We start from the raw sequence: 16,035 nt of genomic DNA on the forward strand, positions 1-16,035 counted from the left end.
AGGTTAATCACTCGGGGGTTAATCGACCCCCGCGCCCGGATTCGGGGGATATCCAATTTAACCCCGGACATATCTTTATATATATTTTACATAAAATACAGCACGGCACAGAAATAGGCCATTCGGCCCATCTGGGTAAAGAAGTTCCCCTGAATTTCTTATTTGACAACAACTTCTGGAGTAGAAAATATAATACAATATATAATCAAATATTATATGTATATATATTTAACATCGAATGTACAGTACAGCACAGTACAGTGTCCATTCGGCCCGACTACTATTTCTGTTTTACAACAGCCACTTCTTTTATAAAATACAATACAATATATCTTTATATTAATATTACATAGAATTCAGCACGTCACCGAAACAGGCCATTCGGCCCACCTGGGTAATTAAATATCCCACAGTGTTCCCACAGTGACCAAGTGATCCCACAGTGCACCCAGTGATAGTGCCCCATTGATCCACAGTGTCCCAGTGATCTAAAGTGCACCCAGTGATCCCAGTGATCTAAAGTGCCCACAGTGATCCCAGTGATCTAAAGTGCCCACAGTGATCCCAGTGCTTGCAGAGTGACCCATTGATACCACAGTGCATTTGTGATATTGCTTCAGTCATGCACAGTGTCGCAATGATCCACAATGCACCCAGTGATCCCACAGTGAACGCAGCCTGACCCAGTGATCCCACAGTGCACCCAGTGATATTGCCGCAGTGATCCAAAATGTCTCAGTGATGCCAAAGTATCCCAGTTCTCTCAAAGTGCCCCCAGTGTCCCCACCGTGCACCCAATGATTCCACGGTGCACCCAGAGGTACCAATATCCAAACTGCATTTGTGTAAACGTTGGAGAGACTTTCTTTATATACAACAACTTGTGCTTATGAAATAACGTGTTATATATATATATATATATATATATATATATATATATATTATACATATATATATAAATATATATACATATAACATATTACATAGAATGGGTAATTAAATTCCTCCTGTAACACCATGAAGCTGAAACGAAATGGCGACCATTAAGGCGGTCATCTTAAACAAAGTGGTCGCCAGTGTCCCAGTGCTCCCACATTAGCCCAATGATTCCACAGTGTCCCACGGATCCCACAGTGTCCCAGTGATCCCAAAATATCCCAGTGGACCTGCAGTGTCCCAGTGAACCCACAGCAACCTGTGACCCCACAGTGCACTCAATGATCCCACAGTGACCCAGACAAAACTCACGTGAGTCTCATTGGGTGCAGCCTGTGGTGAAGGCCTCGGTCAGTGCCCTGTGGAGAGAAAGCCTGCAGTTTGTAGTCAACTTACAGTTTGTGGCTTTTTGCAATCAGCCAAAGAGTTCAAACTAATTCATGACATTTAAAAGAGCCAAAGCAAAAAGTTTTTTAAAAAACCGAACACACAGCATGATCCCTCATCCGTTACAGGGACAATCTCTCAGCAACATTCAATTACACAGAAACAAAGCCCAGTTTATAAAGGAGAAGAATCTAAGCAGTAAAAGATTGAGAGACAATCTTTATCGACAACAACTTGTATGTCTTACAGCAACGACGACAACATCAATTTGCATTATTACATATATATGTATTTGCATAATACAACTACTATTACAAAGCCTCCATAAAGGATGTGGGGAAAAAGCAAAGGAGGAAATGGGACGATTTCGACAGCCCTTTCAAAGAGCTGGCACAGGCACAGTGGGGCGAAAGGCCTCCTCTTGTGCCATAGTTACCATGAAACCTTAAATCTATGAACAACAGCTTCAATGTCATGATCCTGAAACAAAATGGACACCAGTAAGGCAGTCATCTTACTGAGGGGCAAGCTGGACATCTTCCTGCGGGGCAAGGCTGCCATTTAACTGAAGGGCAAGGCGGCCAAATTACTGGGGGGCAAGTCTGCCATTTAACTGAGGGGCAAGGCGGCCATTTAACTGAGGGGAATGGCGGCCATTTAACTGAGGGGCAAGTCTGCCATTTCACTGAGGGGCAAAGCGGCCAAATTACTGGGGGACAAGATGGTCATATTGAACAAATTGACCGCCATGAAGCTTAAACAAATTGGGCGCCTTGATCCTGAAACCAATAAGGCAGCCATCTTACTGAGGGGCAAGATGAAGCGAGCTGTGTTGTGAGACACGGAGAGGGTTCATTTGCTGTTTCTGTTAAATCACTGTTGAACTATAGTTAAAGATACAAACGGAGTGAGACTGGCACTAGCTGGTGTTTAACACAAAGACAGCGGTGCAGTGAGGAAATCAAGGACCAAAATGTGAACATCTGCAAAAAAATGGATTAACATTTGGTTATTTGGACGTAATGCGTCTGGAGAAGGAGAGACCAGACATTCGGAGGAAAAGTCAAATGAACCATTTTGAATAGCGTTTGTAATTCTAGCTTCTATCAAATAAATCAGAGTAAAATTGGACTCAACCTGAATGCAGTTCTGATCTAGGATTTGGTTCATTTCTCCATTATTCATATTTTTCTTTAATCTGAAACAATAACAGTATTTGTAACAGTAACAGAACAGGAGAGTGCTGCGGGACTCTGCCCAGTTTAGTAAGACAGCAGAAGGGGTAAGAGTACATTGTGATTTATTACAGAATACAGCAGCTCACTGGGAAAGTTACACATGGTACAGATGGAGGAATAAAAAGGTGCAAAGTGATTTTACACTTTAATTTGGGACAGTGCCTTTTTATCTCCAAAAGGTTAAAATTTATGTTTAAATAATGGGCTCTTTCTCCTAAAGAAACTGCAGGCACAAACCATGGCTTTATGAACAAAACAATAATTTATTATTCTTAATGCACTAGAAAATTTTACATTTGAATTTAATCAATATCTTGGGATTATACCCGATTTAGAATTGCTTTAACACCAATAAAACAACACATTCTGAATTCCCAAAATGCATAACCGTTTGGAAATCCAATGTCTATCTTCCACTAAGCTGATAACGAAAGTTCAATCCTTATGGTTGACTCAAGCTTGCCTGGAAGATTCCAGGCGTTTTGATGGATACCGTGTCGTGTAGCCCGTCTTAGTCTTGTATCCAGGTCATCTGCTTCACAGGCAATCTGTAAACCAGCATCGAGGCATCCAGCTGGGAGGTAGCGAGCAGTCAGGAAGATTCCAGGTGAGGGCGTGCTGCCAGGAAGCGAAAGGTGAGTTTGGAGCAGCAGTGGTGGATCTGCGTCTCTCCCCACTCACCTTCTGCCCAGCTTCTTTATAACATAGAATCACACCGCTGGGGCGTTAGCTTATCAAAAATAGTTTCCTACAAATACAACCAATGATTGATTGACACTTCACTTGTTTTCTCTCAGTGTCCACAACGTAACCAAGTCAAGCCGGCAGGAGTTCAAACCATCTCCAGCCCTCCTGGAATCGTTCTTATTGCTATGGTGATCTATCCTCTGCTGTGTGGTCTTTCACAACGTGTCATTAACAATCCTTCCAACAGCCCTTCCTCCTTTTAATCGACCTTTTCCTTCAGACATGCTGAAGCCGATTTCGTCTCAGGCTTTCGTTTATCAGATGATTTTTTACTACACAGAGCAGTTGGGAAACTCCTGCATTCAGTAACGGTCAGGGTCAGGTACACAAGGCTGAGTGACTTTATTGTGCAGCCTCCTGGCATCACCTCTCTCTTTGTTTCTCTCTGTGGATCGACTTTTCCCTTTTCCTTCTCTCTATCTGTCTCTTCCTCCTTCCCTTTCCATCTGTCTTTATTTCATTCTGTTTGCTTCTCACTCTCTCCAGATCGACTTCTGTCTACTTCTTTCTCTCTGTTTCTATTTGACTTCTCGAACTCTTCTTTGCATCTGTTTCTGTATTTCATTCCATCTCTCTCAGTCTCTGTTTTAATATTTGTATTTCTCCTCCTCTCTCCTGTTTTCTATTTTCTCCCTGCGTTCTGTTCCTCTTGTTCTCTTTCTCTTTGTCGTTTTATGTCTGACACTCGACTGCTCTGAATCTCCCTCAGTCTCTAGTTATTTTGAATTGATTTCTTCTGTCTATTAACCTCTCCTCTCCTTTGTAATTATTTGGCAGTGTCTCTCTCTCTCATTATATATAGAGAAAGAAAGTATATATATATATATATATGTATATATGCTTTCTTTCTCTCTTTATTTTTCTCTCTTGTCTTAATAACTTACTCTTTATTTCTCTCCGTCTCTGAGTAACTCTCTCTGCCCTTCTTTATTTCTGCACTTTTCTAATTGGTACATTTATTTTGTCCTTCTGTTCTCTCTCTGTCTGTCCCTCTCTCTGGCTCTCGTCTCTCACCCTCTGCCTCTCTATCTGTTTATCCCCCTTTCTCTGCCCTCTCTGTCTCTCATTCTCTCTGTGTCTCTCTTTCCCTGCCTCTCTCTTTTGTCTTTCTCCTGGTCTCTCGCTCTGTCTCTATCTCTGTCTCTCTCTGTGCCACTCTCTCTCTGTCTCTCTCTCTCTCTCTGTCTCTCTCTTTCCCTCGCTTCCCTCTCTCTATATCTCCCTCTCTGTCTCTCTGCCTCTCCTTCTTTCTCTCATTCTCTCTCTCCCACCCTCTCTCCCCCTTTCCCTCTCTCTTCCCCTTTGTCTCTCTTTCTCTGTCTCTCTTTCTCTGTCTCTCTCCAACTCTCTCTTTGTCTCTGACTCTCCCTCTCTCATTCTCTCTGTCTCCCTCTCTCTGTCCCTGTCTCTCTCTAATTGCCTCGCCCTTTCTCTCCCTCTTTCTCGCTCCCTCACTCCCTCTTTCTCACACTCTCGATGTCTCCCGTTCTCCCCCTCCCTCTCTCTCTCTGTCTCTGTCTCCCTCCCTCGCTCCCTTCCTCTCTCCCTCTCTCTCACCATTTATGTGAAGTACACACATCCTGATCAGGTCCACAGAAGTGACTTTGATTTCGAGCTTTGTCCATTTGGTCTTGCGGTCAGTTAATTAAAGTCCAGCTGAGCTCTTTAGTGCCGTCATTTTGAACAACAATTCACGTGTTGTCTGCAAAGCAAACCCTGCCTCAATCGGTTAGATTATCAATAAAATATAATCTCAGAATCAGATTTGAGATCATTTCAGGGCCCTGTGCTGCTAATATAAAATGTACTTTCCGTCCCCTGGGAAGTGTAGGGGATGGAGAATGAAATGAGATTTAGTTCTGGTGCTTGAAACCCTTCAGCTCTTTCTATGATTTCACTAATTTAACAATTAGATTGAATGGGTATTTCACCGCGTTCTTCAGCTCCTCTCTGAATTTAGTCTGGGTCAGGACATAAATACACGTGTTTGTGCAGGAACTGAGAAGCTGCAGCATCCTTGATATCTGTAGCGTGATATACCCAGGGTCAGAGTAGGAATAATAAGACCGAATGTCTGCAATTCGTAGATAAATGTTGAATGCAGCCTGTGTCATCCACAACAGTATAAAACTGCCCGATATACTGAAGAGTAAAATGATGGATTTCTTTCGGTTCTCCATCTCTGGATCATTCTGATTCTCTCCATTACTGCGGCCCCGGAGTCCGCTGCGGACTCGACTGGACACTAAAATACGCCTGACCGTCAGAACATTGAACAGCAAAATCAGACAGAACGGGACACAAGGGGTTAAAATGAGGTTAAACATGTCAAATGCGGCCCATGCTGGGGAAGTACGGAAGCTCGGTTTAATTTCACAACCCCAGGGAACATTATCAATTATATCGTCAGGTTCATATGCAAAGTACAAGGGGACACTCTGTGAACAGCCCAGCACACTCACTGTTCCCAGAACCACAGCCGCCGTTCTCTCGGTGCAATATTTAGTTTTCAGCTTCTCACAACAAATGGCCACAAATCGATCAAAGGTGAAAGCGACCGTGAACCAGACAGAAACAACCGTGGTTGCATCACTCAAGGAGATAATAGAACTACACACGGGAGTAATGAACAAGAATGAACCTGGGAAATAAATCGGACCAATCCAATTCAATATCACACCAATGATAACGACCATGAGATCGGCCACTGCCATTCCCACCAGGTAGACGCTGATACATTTGGAGAGACCGCACTTTCCTCGGGACAGGATCACAATCGCCACCAAGTTAACTGTAAGAGAGAGAAAAGGAAGCTGAGAAATTACTGCTCAAAGCTGGCGCCAAAGCAGCAGTTTGAGAGGATCTGGGGTAAAATTTCCAGCTTTGTTGCTGCATCGAAGGGTGGAAAGTGATTGATTGACCTGGGCAGCGCTTTCGGGCAGAGAGATGTTTTTAAACACAATGATCAATAATGAATTGGGAGATGGATACAGAAAGTGAATAAAGTGAGCACCGGATCCACTGGAAGGGCTGAGTGGGGGGCGCAGTGCCGGTGGGGAAGGGAGAAGGGGTTTTACACACTGGGAATCCAGCGGATTAAAGCCGGATTTGGGCTCCAGACTGACGGGAAAGACAGGGAAGTGTCGGGAAGGTGAGGTGTCAGAGGTAGGTACATCTAGTTTGTTGTTCTGGTTTAAGAGAGCTGACAGGGGCTGGCACTAAACTGGAAAGGCGGCTGAGGACCGTCCCAGTGAGACAGATTGGGAGGTAGACAAGGAAAAGGACATGTCAGAGCTGGAGGGGAGTCAGGAGCAGATAATTTTGGAACTTGCACGAACTGAAGTAAGGGATGAGGAGACAGAGGATTCAATGCAGTGGGAGGAGAGGCTGGGATTCACAGGGAGAGAAGGCAGCAGAGTGTGAGAGGAAATCTAATCTATAGGTCCCAATAACACAATCCAACTAATGCATTCAACAGTTCATTTCTGTGGTTATTGGTGTCAGGCAACCTTTGTTGGGTATTAATTATATCAAACTTGTTGTTCATTGAATTCAGCCTCGCTTTGAAAACACTGCATCTTCATAATTCATCACGATCAATAAATTGCTAATTCTACTCTTGAAGTAAATTTCAATTATATTTGGTACTAAGTTGGAAAACAAGGAACATTCACAAAAACAGACTGAGGACCTGACAGGGATATAAACATGAGGAGCGAGTCCCACAATAAAAACTCACCCATCTGACCACATCATAATGACACCTTCAAATCACATTTTTCAATATTTAATTTTACTGCAAGTTTCAGCAGTTCATTCTGATGAATTATTCACACCACAGCCTCTCGCTTTCCCTCTCAGTCGCCCTCTCTATCACTCAATCTATTCTCTTTCTCAAGTCCATTTTCATATCCGATTAAATCCTATCATCCTGTGCCTGCATTCTGTTCACCAACCCCGTGTTCCACCGATCTTATTCTCAGTGTCGTTTTGTTCAATAGTGAAGCCGCTGTGGAATAGTTCAATGTTTCCACAGATCATCCGAATCTCCACCTGTTCACCTACACTGTTCACTTAATCTGCAACAAATGGAATAAACAGAATCGAATGCCTTTCCCAGACAGATCTCACAATAATTGAGATTCCTTCTCCTGTAATTATAAAGTAAAGGGATAGATGGCGGGATTGTTCAATTAACAAACGCCAATATCACACTTATAATCTGCAGATACATAGAAGAGCTCCTGATTCCAACAGATACAGTGCAAATTTAGACAACATAAGAACCAAACATTTCATTTTACAATGAAGTCCATTGACAGTCAGTGAATTCATCCACAGTGAAGCAGAGAAGGAGATGTGAAAGAATCAGCAGCAAACTCAGTTCAGTAGCCATGCATCTGAAGCGGCGTCAGATACACACATAATGAAATAATATTTCATAACAGTGATCACCAATAAATACATTGAAATCCGAGTTAAACTGAAGCATATTATTGGGGAGTGACGACACTGCGCTGCCTCCTTGTAACACTGAGACCGTGAGCTGTCTCATTATCAATCACTGAAAACACATTGATGAAAACTTATTCCAGGACAGATTACTTCCACAACAAGAAACTGTTATCATCTCCTGATGGTCTGATACCAACTCTTAGCCCAGACACATGATTCCAATACATTCAGCACAGAGAATAATCCAGTCACAATGCCAGGGTTGGATATAAAAGGGTAATAATGGATATACTGCAGCTCCTACAAGACCGAAAGAGCAGAGACTTAACATATTCCATCATTCAACCCATAGAACAGAACAGGTCGCTGTGTTAAACATGGTAGGAGAAAAAATCATGTGCCAATACAGCAGCGGAGTCAACACTGATTTACGTCATTAACAGCTGGGATAACGGCTTACCTGGAACTCCAACCGCTGCAAGAACAGGAAAATAAATGTCTTGTACCAGAAATATTACTGGATATCCCATTTCTGTGAGAAGCACTGACTTCTGTTGACCAGGAAACCACAGCTCCAGCAGGCACTCTGAGCTGATCCATTCCAACAAGCCCTGATTTATACAGGGGATAAGTCTCCACTGACACGGTTATACTCCTGACCATTGCTATTAGTAACAGTCAGTTTAACAAACACATTAGATCAGCAGCTTTGACTCCGCTGTAAATAATGTGGTGAATAAAACACAAACATCTCAAAGTCCAGGTTATTACTCAATCAGACCTCTCTCAGGAATAAAGTTTAAATCTGTTCTCATACAGGACTGATCGAACAATAATAAACGGCTTCATTTACAGCTTTTATAGAACTATATTGACCATGTTCACTCCTGGTGTTTCATTTATAATTTAGACAGATGTCTCCGCAGTGTGCACTGAATCCAGGGACACGAGCAGACCCGTTTCACTCTGTTATTGCAGTTTCCCAGTTAAAATATGAATTGTGAGTCTCTGATACGAGGACAGTTAAAGGGCAGGTTGAGGATTGCAGCCTAGAAATGACTGTGGGTGATATGAGGGGACGGACACTGAACGTGTCCCATTGACATTCCTCTCTCCGCTATTTTACTGCGGATGTTTATCCGTTTATTCTACATTGGTTAACGGCTCCAGTAAAATTGGCTCCATGTAACACCGAGCTGAGATCGTGACCCGATTTGACCTCCATCACAAAGGCGCCGTGATTCCCTCACCCGCCTCCATTCCTTCCTCAGCCCATTGCCATTGAAACCCTCATTAATATCTCTGTCCCCTCCAGACTCCATTCCTCCAATGCACTCCTGACCGGCCACCCAACCTCCACCTTCCATAAACGTGAGCTCGTCCAAAAATCATGTCCGTGTCCAACCAGCACCAGGTCCTGCTCGGCCTCACTGACCCTCACTGGCTCCCAGTTACATATTCATTAAATTTAAAATTCTCATCCTTGGGTTTAAAACCCTCCCCATCTCCATACCTACAGACAACCCACCCGTCACCATCTCATTCATCGGAAACTGGCCTCTTTTGCTGGGACTTCCCTCACTTGGTTCCACTCACCTATCTGATCAGAGCCAGAAGAAGCTTCTCTTCCCACCCTATCACCGTTATCTCTGATGTTTCTAAAGGTTCAATCCTTGACTCCCTCCTCTTCCTCATCCACATGCTGCCCTTTGGTGACACAGTCCGCAGACACGGACCAGCTTTCAGATGGACGCTGACGAAACCCCCGCCTCTCTTGACCCTTCCAATAACTTTGTGTTGTCAGGTCCACATTCGATTTTAGATGAGTCACCAGTTCCTCCAGTTAAAAATTGGGAAGTCATGATCTTTGGCCCCACAATCTCCACATCCTTGCCAGGGATTCCATCCTCACCCCTGGTTTTTTGATTGGTGAGTCACTCACCAATCACTCAAGCCCTTACTGACTTGCTTTGGATTCCAATCTCCTCAGCCTTTAGTTTATTTTTACTCTTTCTCACACTTGAATCTCTCAGGGTCTCACCCCTCCCTATCTCTATAAACTACCAGTTCCGACAGCCCCTCCCCAACATTCTGCTCCTCCACCTCTGGCCGCTTGTGCATCTGCAGTCCATTTGTCCCACTTCTGACAGTCGTGCCTTCAGCCAGATCCACGCTCCTGAATGCCATCCCTCAGCCCCTCCATCTCCATTCCTCCTTTCACGTGTCAGACGTGGCTCAGTGGTAGCAGTCTCACCTGTCAGATAGAAGTCTGTGCATTGAAGTCTAATTCCAGAGACTTGAACATATAATCCCGGCTGACACTGCAGTGCAGTCCTGAGGGAGCACTCGACTATCGGAGGGTCACTGCTGAGGGAGCACCTTACTCTCGGAGGGTCAGTACTGAGGGAGCACATTACTCTCGGAGGGTCAGTACTGAGGGAGTGCTGTATTGTCGGAGGGTCAATATTGAGGCAGCACAGTACTGTCTGAGGGTCGGCAGTGAGGGAGTGCTGCACTGTCGGAGAGTCGGTACTGAGGGACTGGCGCACTGCTGGATGGTCAGTGCTAAAAGAGCGCAGTACTGTCGGACGGGCAGTACTCTGGGAGCGCTGTACTGTCGAAGGTGCCGACGGTTGGATACTTTAAGCCGAGGGCCCATCTGCCCTCTCAGGCAGATGTAAAAGATCCTAGAGCAATATTCGAAAAAGAGCAGGGGAGTTCCTTCCAGTGTCCTGGCCAATATTTACCCTTCAACCAATGTTTATAAAACCGACTTTCTGGCCATTTATCTCATTGCAGTGTGTGGGAGCTTGCTGTGCGCAAATTGGCTGCCACGTTTCCTACATTAACACAGCGACTACTCTTAACAATGTACTTCATTGACTGTTTAGGGACGTCCCGAGGTCAAGAACGGCGCAAGATAAAAGTAAGTTCTTTCCTTCTTTCAGACCTTCCATGAAACCCATCTCTTGCTCCAAGCTTTTGCCGTCCTTCCTACTATTTCCTTCCTTGGTCAGGGGTCGTCGAAATTCTACTCTTGAAAACCAATCATATCCCCTCCGATTCTCCATTTTCTTCTCCTCCTTTTACATCCTCCCTAAACCCACTCTTTGACCAAGGTTTTCGCCAGTCCTCCTGATATCTTCTTATTAATTTTACTTCTCCGTGAATCCAATTGGGAATGTTTATTCCATTAAAGGCGGTCTGGGAATGCAAGTTGTTGTTAACTTTCATTGGAATGTGTTCATTAGTTGTCCACTGTATGAGTAAAAGTAGTTTCTTGGATCATATTCTTGTCCCAGAAAGAGATTTATATCAGAGACAGACTTGCTCACATAAATTAACATTGGAAACTGCTCGTGGACACCGTTTTGTTCGAACAACATAACTTGGTTTATGTTCAGGCATCGCATTGAAATCGGTTTGTACAGCCGTGAGGGATCCTTTAGGGAGTGCTCTATCTAATAGGAGACCAGCAACACTGACTAGGATGAAGATTTATTAGTTATTTGTCTTTTTACTCTTTGATTATAACCAGTTTTACTGCTCTCTGGGACTGATGATTATGATGAAGATTTATTCGTTATTCTATTCGGTTAAACGACATAGTTCCAGAGCAGTTTCGGTGTCCCATTATAGAAACAACATTAAAGCCATAGGGAGAGCACAATGTAGATTCACTCGAATGAGGCCAGGGAAGGGAAACCTATCTGGAAAGACTTGAAAAAACAAGATTATTTCCATGGGAATAGAAAAGACGAGACGTAAATCTTAAACAAAAACAGGCCATTCGGCCCACCTGTTCCATTCCGGTGTATATGCTCCACACGAGCCTCCTCCTGACTTCATCTAACTCTTTCAGAATATCCTTCTGTTCCTCTCTCCCTCGTGTACTTATCCAGCTTCCCCTTAAATACATCTCTACTATCCGCCTCAACTACTCCAGGTAGGAGCAAGTTCCAAAATTCCATCCACTCTCATGGTTAAAAAGTTTCTCCTGAATTCCTTATTGGGTTTGTTAGTGACTATTTTATATTGATGGCCCCAAGTTTTGGACGCCCCACAAGTGGAAACATCTTCCCGACCTCTAACATATCAAACCCCTTCCTAATTGGAAAGACCTCTATTAGGGCAATCCTCAGCCTTCTCTTCTCTAGAATAAAAATATCCAGCCTGTTCAGTCTTTCCTGATATTTATAACCTCTCAGTTCTGGTATCATTCTAGTGAATCATTTTTTGCACCTTCTCCAGTGACCGTGTATCGTTTTTATAATATGGAGACCAGAACTGTTCACAGACCTGAAATGTTAACACTGTTTCTCTCTCCACAGATGCTGCCTGACCTGTTGTGTGTGTCCAGCATTATCTGATTTAATTACAGTTTACTGGTCTAACCATGCTCTTGTACAAGTTCAACATAATATCTCTGCTTTTCAATTCTATACCTCGAGAAATGTTTGCATTTTTATGGCCTTCGCCCCTCTGCAAAATAGCCAGCTTGTCCCTCAGTTTGATGGCCGCCTTGCCCCTCAGTATGATTGCCAGCTTGCCCCACAGTATGATGGCCGCCTTGCCCCACAGTATGATGGCCGCCTTGCCCCACAGTATGATGGCCGCCTTGCCCCTCAGTAAGGTGGCCGTGTTGCCCCTCAGCAAGATAGCCAGCTTGCCCCACAGTAAGATGGCTGCCTTGCCCCTCAGTATGATGGCCGCCTTGCCACTCAGTAAGATGGCCGCCTTGCCCCTCAGTAAGCCTTGCTGGCAGACATTTTGTTTTCAGTTCAGGGCGGGAGTGAATGGTTCCCTTTTACCCACTGTGTGCTGTACATGTCCAGGAGCTGTCACTGTTCCATACATGGGCCGTAAAGTACAGAGAAGGAGAGACACACTGAGAGAGGTATTTTGTTCAAATGTGAAGGCACTGATTTTTTATAGGTATATGTCTCAATTTTGTGTTTATTCAGGGCCACCATTTGTTGTCAACACAGCACTGGGACATTTATTACAGAGTACCACTCGTCACTGGGAAAGAAACACACTGTACAGAGGACAGGAAATATAAAGTGAAACACAGATAAAGGTCTGAATGGAGATCAGAAATTGCACAGATAAAACACAGGTGCATATCTCGTTGTTATGTTTCATAACTGTTTTTTTTATTCGTTCATAGGATGTGGGTGTCGTTGGCAAGGCTAGCATTCATTGCCCATCCCTAATTGCCCTTTAGAAGTTGGTGCTGACCTGGCTTGTTGAACCGCTGCAATCCGTGTGGTGAAGGTTCTCCCACAGTGCTGTTAGGAAGGGAGTTCCAGGATTTTGACCCAGCGACGATGAAGGAACGGCGATATATTTCCAAGTCAGGATGGTGTGTGACTTGAAGGGGAACGTGCAGGTGGTGTTTTCTCCAAGTGCCTGCTGCTCTTGTCCTTCCAGGTGGTCGAGGTCGTGGGTTTGGGAGGTGCTGTCGAAGAAGCCTTGGCGAGTTGCTGCGGTGCATCCTGTGGATGGTGCACACTGCAGCCACAGTGCGCCGGTGGTGAAGGGAATGAATGTTTCGGGTGTTGGATGGGGTGCCAATCAAGCGGGCTGCTTTGTCCTGGATGGTGTCGAGCTTCTTGAGTGTTGTTGGAGCTGCACTCATCCAGGCAAGTGGAGAGTATTCCATCACACTCCTGACTTGTGCCTTGTAGTTGGTGGAAAGGCTTTGGAGAGTCAGTAGGTGAGTCACTCGCAGCAGAATACACAGCCTTTGACCTGCTCTTGTTGCCACAGTATCTATGCGGCTGGTTCAGTTAAGTTTGTGATCAATGGTGAACCCCAGTATGTTGATGGTGGTGGATTGGGCGATGGTAATGCAGTTGAATTTCAAGCGGAGGTGTTTATCCTCTCTCTTGTTGGAGATGGTCTTTGCCTGGCACTTGTCCGTTACTTGCCATTTGTCACTTATCAGCCCAAACCTTGATGTTATCCAGGTCTTGCTGCGTTCGGGCACGGACTGCTTCATTTTCTGAGGGGTTGCGAATGGAACTGAACACTTTGCAATCATCAGCGAACATCCCCATTTGTGACGTCATGATGGAGGGAAAGTCATTGATGAAGCAGCTGAAGATGGTTGGGCCTCGGACACTGCCCTGAGGAACTCCTGCAGCAATGCCCTGGGGCTGAGTTGATTGGCATCCAACAACCACTACCATCTCCCTTTGTGCTAGGTACGACTCCAGCCACTGGAGAGTTTTCCCCATGATTCCCATTGACTTCAATTTTACGAGGGCTCCTTGTGCCACACTCGCTCAAATGCTGCCTTGATGTCAACGGTATTCACTCTCACCTCACCTCTGGAATTCAGCTCTTTTGTTCATGTTTGTACCAAGGCTGTAATGAGGTCTGGAGCCAAGTGGTCCTGGCGGAACCCAAACTGAGCATCGGTGAGCAGGTTATTGGTGAGTCAGTGCCGCTTGATAGCACTGTCGACGACACCTTCCATCACTTTGCTGATGATTGAGAGTGGATTGATGGGGCGGTAATCGGCCGGATTGGATTTGTCCTGCTTTTTGTGGTCAGGACATATCTGGGCAATTTTCCACATTGTCGGGTAGATCTCAGTGTTGTTGCTGTACTGGAACAGTTTGACGAGAGGTGCGGCTAGTTCTGTAGCACATGTCTTCAGCACTACAGCCGGAATGTTGTCGCCTTTGTTGTATCCATTGCATTCAGCCGTTTCTTGATCTCACGTGGAGTGAATCAAATTGTCTGAAGACTGGCTTCTCGGATGGTGGGGATATCGTAGGGAGGCCGAGATGGATCATCCACTCGGTACTTCTGGCTGAACATGGCTGCAAATGCTTCAGTCTTGTCTTTTGCACTTTTATTTTATCTATTGAATAAAGGTTTCTCAAAACTAACGGGCAGATCCTCCAATCTGCATATCAGGCCCGATCAATCTGCCGGCCTGAGTTTGTACCAGTCATTTTTTCTCTTTCTGAAACGGTACTGGAACAGTACTAAAACGCACCTTATCAAATTCACACATGACATCCTATGTGACTGTGACCGTGGTAAACTATCCCTCCTCATCCTTCTCGACCTGTCAGCAGCCTTTTACACTATTGACCACACAACCTACCTCCAACGCCTCTCCTCTGTCGTCCAGCTGGGTGGGACTGCGCTCGCCTGGTTCCATTCTTATCTATCCAGTCATAGACAGAGAATCACCTGCAATGGCTTCTCTTCGCACACTCGCACCGTTACCTCTGGAGTCGCCCAAGGGTCTATCCTTGGCCCCCTCCTATTTCTCATCTACATGCTGCCGCTCGGCGACATCATTCGAAAACACAACGTTAGATTCCACATGTACACTGAAAACACCCAGCTCTTGGAGCATGATGGGAGGATCCAGTTGACGAGGTCCACATGGGAACCAACGACATAGGTAGGTCAACGAATGAGGTTCTGCTGAGGGAATTTGAGGAGCTCGGTTCCAAATTAATAAGCAGAACCTCAAAGCTAATCAGCTCTGGATTGCTACCTGAGCCACAAGCAAATTGGCATCGGGTCAAACAGATCAGAGAGTTAAAAGCGTGGCTCAAAGAGTGGTGTGGGAGACAGGGGCTTCTATTCATGGCGAAAAGTCAAGGCCATAGAGCAATGTCATGATTTGGGTAAAGATAGAGTGTGTGAGAAAGGGACAGAGAGTTTAATGGTAATAGTGCATCAGTGAATAAGGTCAAATCAGGGAAAAAGAGTAAAAAGTTAAAATTAAAGGTGGTTCATCGAAATGCATGAAGTATTTGTAACAAGATAGACAAATTAATGGCACAAATAGCGACAAATGGGTTTGATTTAGTCATCATTACTTCGACGTGGTTGCAAGGTGGCCAAGGGTGGGAACAAAGTATTCCAGGGTAGGAGATTTTTGGAAGAGAGACAAAATGTAAAAGGATCGGGGGTAGCCCTGAAAATAAAGGCTGGGATAAAGACAGTAGTGAGGAACGATCTTGTCTTGGAAGATCAGAAAGCAGAATCAGTATGGGTGTAAATAAAAAGTAACAAGGGTCAGAAAACACAGTGAGGGTAGTTTATAGGCCCCCTCCTAGTGGTTATACTGTTGGAAAGATTTTAATGAAAAAATAAGAGGGGCTTGTAACAATGGGACGGCAATAATTGTGGGAGACTTTAATCTTCATAGAGACTGGGCAAATCAAATTGGCAAAAATAGTTTAGAGGACGAGTTCGTGGAATGCATTCGTGAGAGTTTCCGAGAACGATGCTGGAT

The sequence above is a fragment of the Heptranchias perlo genome, unplaced genomic scaffold (genome assembly GCF_035084215.1).
Source record: "Heptranchias perlo isolate sHepPer1 unplaced genomic scaffold, sHepPer1.hap1 HAP1_SCAFFOLD_52, whole genome shotgun sequence".
Classification (NCBI taxonomy): Eukaryota; Metazoa; Chordata; class Chondrichthyes; order Hexanchiformes; family Hexanchidae; genus Heptranchias; species Heptranchias perlo.